Here is a 6002-nt window from a genome sequence, read left to right on the forward strand (position 1 = left end):
GAGCGAGATGTCCCTTTCCGGTGCTCGTGCGACGTCCATTCCGAGTATTGCCCGGTATGTTGGAATACCCGGTCTCACTGCCTTCGGTGAATACGTGAACACGTGGTATGCCCAACTCTGCACTACCTGCATAGATCATTTGTTCTAACTCCGGATCGGTGACCGGAAAAGTATTGACTGTTACATAACCCTGAGGATGTTTGTCACTACCCACTTTGTGTACGGAACGTTCAAAGTATGGTAACACATCGTCCCAACCCCAGCCTGCATTGCCAGCTTGAGCCCAACGGTCGTAATCACGGCGGTTTCCACGCACATAAAGCATGGCATTAATAGCACCTGTGCCGCCAATCATTTTACCGCGTGTCAAATAACAACGCCGATCAACAAATCCCAAGCAAGCCCTATCGCTATATTCAGTAAAATAATTCCAAGTATAATTTGTATGCTGCAAGGCTAAGGAAAAGTTTGGCACCTGTAGAAATGCGAGAATTGTTGTGAGAATTGTTTCATTATAATAAGTTGACACGCCCACCTCTGACTCTTGTGGCGGATCACCACCTGCCTCCAACACCAAAACTTTCCAGTTTGGATTCTCGCTCAGCCGACTGGCCATCACTGAACCCGCCGAGCCCGCACCTACCACCACAAAATCATACGTGTCCAAACCATGTTCCAATGCATGAACTGCGTAATCTTTTGGCCACAGCTCGGGCGATGAGACTTCACACTGTGCGACCAACAGAGTCTGGATTAGCGTGTTCACCAAGTTGCTGAAAGTGCCGACGCTTTGTGCAGCGCATTGATTGCTCAGTAGATTTGGCATTGTGACTCTGCAAAAGTAGTATGTGCTCATTACTTCCTTCAAATATAGCATCTTCTTACCTTTACCCTTTAATATAATATCTATATTTTATATGAAGTGAATCGGGGATTATATTGGTCCTTGTTGTAAATTACTTGCGTAGCGCTTGTCTCAAGAGTTGATTTATTAAACTTGCCACAGTATTTTAAGTACTGACTGAGCTGATCGTAAGAACCATATTTTTATAATAGTGGTTAGAATAAGTGCGTTTCTCATGCTTGTTTCAATACAAATTAATGCATTTCGTACTAATATTGTTAACATTTTATTGATAATTATGCGTATAACTGACTGGCGATGAATAGAGAAGGCGTAGACATGAACGCAAGGTTTACAATTATGATCTACGAACGGTGAACTGCAATGGTGTTTTCAGCCAATGCTGCCTAAAGGTCACAGCATCTCATTAGAATTATGTAATTGAGGAGAACGCAACACGCTATACAAAAATACAACTCATAACAATAATAATGACTAGGTTGTTCAATAAGTTTTGTCGTTTGATAAGAAAAACAGAATTTCATGATTCAAAATGCACTTTATTATGCAGTATAAACTCCCTGAACTTTAATACACTTGCTCCAACGATCAGCCAATATGTGGATCCCATCTCTGAAGTGCGAATTCGGAAGATCTGCAAAATACGCTTCAACAGCCGTTATGACCTCTTGCTTTGCTTGAAAAACGCTTGCAACGCATACATTTTTTGAGTTCTGGAAACAAATGGAAGTCGCTGGCGCCAAATCTGGTGAATACGTTGGATGCGCGTTAATTCATGGGTTTTAGCTATTGTCAAAATACTCTTGTAACACGGTGCATTGCTCTGATGAAAAACGGATTTTTTTCTTCTGCAAACCGGGTCTTTTTCACGAATTTATTACGTCCGTGAAGGGATCGTCCGTGGATCGTCTGCAAGCCTTGGACGGCGTTTAAATTCAGCAAACTATCTTTCTACTGTTCTAATTGTATGAAGACGAAAAATTTGGTGAATTTCTTTTGGTGCTCCACCTTCCAAAAATAAGAATTTTATCACTGCACAATATTCAATTTTTTCCTTTGCAAAAAAATACTGTGACAAGTGGCTTGTAAACAATGAATGAATTGACATATTGAAATGAAACTTCACGTACGTTCATAAGAAGAGCGGAGAAGAGTAAAGCAAAAAAAATGTGGGCTGGTAGCAACGCCCTCTCTTATCCAATGAAAAAACTTATTGAACAGCCAGTGCACACGAAATTTGTAATACTTACAAAACCCAACCAATTGGTAGCATAATAGCGGTTGTGTAGCGATTCGATCATAGTCGAACGACCTGAAATCTCTTTTATTCGTTTCCGTCTCGTTTTTTTGCAGTAGTCTAATTTTTATACCAAGCAAACGCACATTTTGGTTAACTTATACCGCATACATATATCAGTAAACATGTGAGATATTTTAAGGAAATTAAAATGGCGTCTCTATCCATTAGCGTTGTATCTGTATGCTTCGGTTCCCTTAAGCAAAAACCTTCGGTCATTATACCATCTATGTATATTGAACAAAGATATATTTTTCAATGTGGTACGTGAGGTGTATATCTTAAAAAAACTCAGATACCATCTTTTTCTGTTAAATATGACCAAAAAGGATAAAATCGTCAATAATACATCTAGTCGTCATTACTTATAAATACTAAGGATTGGTACAACCGTTTTTAAGGTCCCTCTTAAGTTAATTAGTGTGTGTTGAGATAATATCTCTCTAATTGACAATGACACACGAGTACCCATTAAAAAGTTTATAAAAACGAAAACATTCCCGAAGCAAACATATGGAATTGCAAATTGACTTGGCTGTAAATGTATTCATACTTATAATATGAAAGTTCAGTTAAGTTAATGAAGTAGTTTGAATCTTTCTTCTTGCAGTCATGTACCACAACCCTCTATGCTTAATATATGTACGAGTTTAAGCCATTTTTAAGCAAAAATATAATATACATCACCATTCAACAACTGGATTTGTTATATACACTGCGCTCCCTAAGCATGCTTGGTTGATGTGAACTATTATCCATAATATTTCAGCTACAGCTATAGAATTTCCAACTTTCTTTATTCAATTTACCTCGAAATGAGCTATAAAAAATACGATTCAATATAATTTTTATTGTGTTAAAAAGTAAAACAATACAAAAATTCTCAAACAAAAAATGGGTCATCAAGATAACACCCCCCTATTCTAACTTTATTTTTATTTTTATTATTATTATTATTATTTTTTTTTTTTAACAAGTCTGACAACCTGTCTCTTATACACATCTAGATGTGTATAAGAGACAGGTGTATTAAAAAGCAAAACAATACACAAGTTCTCAAACGCAAAATGGGTCATCAAGATAACACCCCCCTATTCTAACTTTATTTATTTTTTTCTTTTTTTGTTGATGAAAAACTGTACATTTTTACTTTTAAACTGTAAAAATTTAAAAGAAATTAAGTTTCCATCTTTGTCGATAAAGACTTCAGAAACTCTAAGTTAATCATATAGTTTTTTTAATAAAGTCCAGTGTAAACATTGACAAATCCAGTTTTAACCGTCGATTAGTTCCTCTTTGGTGGCTTTGGCTTTGCATCCAAGGTTTTACAGCAATGTGGCATCCAAATATTGTTCCCCGCTTGGGTCTTAAAAATTCAATGTTTGCCTTTTTTTAATTTTTGGCTTTCTTAATCTAATCACTCTCTTTTAATAATTGATTTAAGTGAATGTAATGATATTTCATGAATAATTTGTGGATTTTTTCGCACTAAAATCGACACATTTACCGCACCACTCAGGTGAAAGTGAGTCTCATCAGAAAAGATGGTTTTCTTAAAAAAAACGAAATTTTTGTTTTAAAGTTGTTCCACGGCAAAATCAGCAAAATCAGCAAAATCACCACGTTAACGGCGGTCAAATATTCAGTTCTTGAGTAGGAACAATTTAGATGGATGCCAGCCCAAATTCTTTCTCAAAATCCGCCAGGTGAGAACGACTTGAAATCGAAAAATTGCTATCATCAACCATGCTTGCCTGGACGGCAACAATATTTCCATTATTTCGAACTATTATTTGTCTTATTGGCATCAATTCACGATTAGCGAGCACAAGTGGACGATCTTTATGACCATAAAATGGCAAAAACCCCCTAAAAGTTGCAAATGATGAACGACTGGCGATGAAAAGTGGGTCACTTACGATAACGTAAGGCGCAAACGGTCGTTGTCGAAAAGCGTTGAAGCAGCCCAGACGGTGGCCAAGCCTGGATTGACGGCCAGGAAGGTTCTTCTGTGTGTTTGGTGGGATTGCCAGGGAATAATCCACTATGAGCTGCTTCCCTATGGCCAAACGCYCAATTCGGACCTGTACTGCCAACAACTGGATCGCTTGAAAGCAGCACTCATGCAGAAGAGGCCATCTTTGATCAACAGAGACCGAATTGTCTTCCATCAGGACAACGCCAGGTCACACACATCTTGAGTGACGCGCCAGAATCTCCGGGAGCTCGGATGGGAGGTTCTTTTGCATCCACCGTATAGTCCGGATCTCGCACCAAGTGATTACCACCTGTTTCTGTCCATGGCGAACGCGCTTGGTAGTCTGAAGTTGGCCGCAAGAGAGTCCTGTGAAAATTGGCTCTCCAAGTTGGCTCTCCAATAAGGAAGCGAGCTTCTATGAGAGGGGCATTATGAAGTTGGCATCTCGTTGTGAACGCGTCATCGAACAACGGCGCATATTTGACTTGAATCGCATTATTGTAACCAATTTTATGAAGAATTGAAAATTCAATAAAAATACCGCACGACCTTTTTGACAAACTAATATATTATATAAATGATCAGTAGGTTGAGCTGAGCCGATTTAGCCATGTTCGTATGTCTGTATATATATGAACTATTCCCTCAGTTTTCAAGATGTCGTTTTGAAATTTTGTAAACGTCATTTTCTCTTCATGAAGCTGCTATTTGTCCGAACGGCCCATATCAGACCACTATAACATATAGCTGCTATACAACCCGAACGATCGGAATCAAAGACTTGTATGGAAAACTTTCACATTTGAGAAGATATAAGTATACACCAAATTCAGTATGGATTATTTTCCAAGGCAACAATGTAATCTCCGAAAAATCGGATTACTATACATATAACTGAAATACAAACCGAACGATCGAAATCAAGGGCTTGTATGGAAAACTTTAGCATTTGACGTGGTATCTTCACGAAATTTGACATGGATTACTGCATAAGGCAACAATGTTTTCTCCGAAGAAATTGTTCAGATTAGTTTACTATAACATATAGCTTCCATACAAACTGAACACATAGTTATTAAAAAAAAATGCAACTGTGAAGGGTATATTAGCTTCGGTGCAGCCGAAGTTATCGTTTTTTGTTGTTTTACATTCACAAAATGACGGAATTTTTTTTAGTGGAAAATACCAGCTTTCACTTTAAAGGGCCGCCAAAAATTTATCAATGAAGAAAAATTACCAGAGAGCGTTGAGGGGAGGATTTGATTATAATTACACTAATTTTTCTTGGTTTTTAATTTGCGGATAATTTCCAGCCGATTATGGGAAACACCGCAAAGTATTTTTTTCTTAAGACGTTCTGGGAGAAGCTCTGTTACCGGCTTATGCTTCAATATTTCTACATGAAAAAATTATCTTAGATTGTCAAAAGTATGTTTAATAATATACGGAGGACCGAATAAAATTACTTAATCCATATTTAAGAAATAAATTTAAAAAGTAATTTCTTTTCTCTTGAAAACGTTTCCGTCCCCTTCCCCCGGAAGGCTTGTTTTGATAACTTGATTGGACTTTGAAGGCGACAGAATAAACATTGATGAATAATTAAATATTTTGCGTTTTATTTACAATTTGTTAAAATTGCTTGTGAAAGATTTTCTATGGTTGACAATGTTGAGAATAAAATTATTTGACAAATATGATCATAGATTTTACACTATATTTTCCATAAACACCTTACTTAGTACATGTGTACATATTGCAATCCATATTTATACCTTTTTATATATTAGGTTGTCAAAAAAGTCTTGCGGTATTTTCGCTAGTTGGCGCTGAGAGCGCGTAGTTCTAGTTTTATTCGTCGC

General features: G+C 37.2%; 1 protein-coding gene across 2 annotated transcripts in view; it reads left to right on the top strand.

Annotated features, from left to right (window-relative positions):
- LOC108968019 (flotillin-2) overlaps positions 1 to 6002 on the top strand; it is a 402447-nt gene that overhangs the window by 298898 nt on the left and 97547 nt on the right. The gene's annotated exons all lie outside the window — the stretch shown is intronic.

The sequence above is a fragment of the Bactrocera latifrons genome, unplaced genomic scaffold, assembly GCF_001853355.1.
Source record: "Bactrocera latifrons isolate USDA-ARS-PBARC rearing strain unplaced genomic scaffold, ASM185335v1 scaffold_20, whole genome shotgun sequence".
Lineage (NCBI taxonomy): Eukaryota > Metazoa > Arthropoda > Insecta > Diptera > Tephritidae > Bactrocera > Bactrocera latifrons.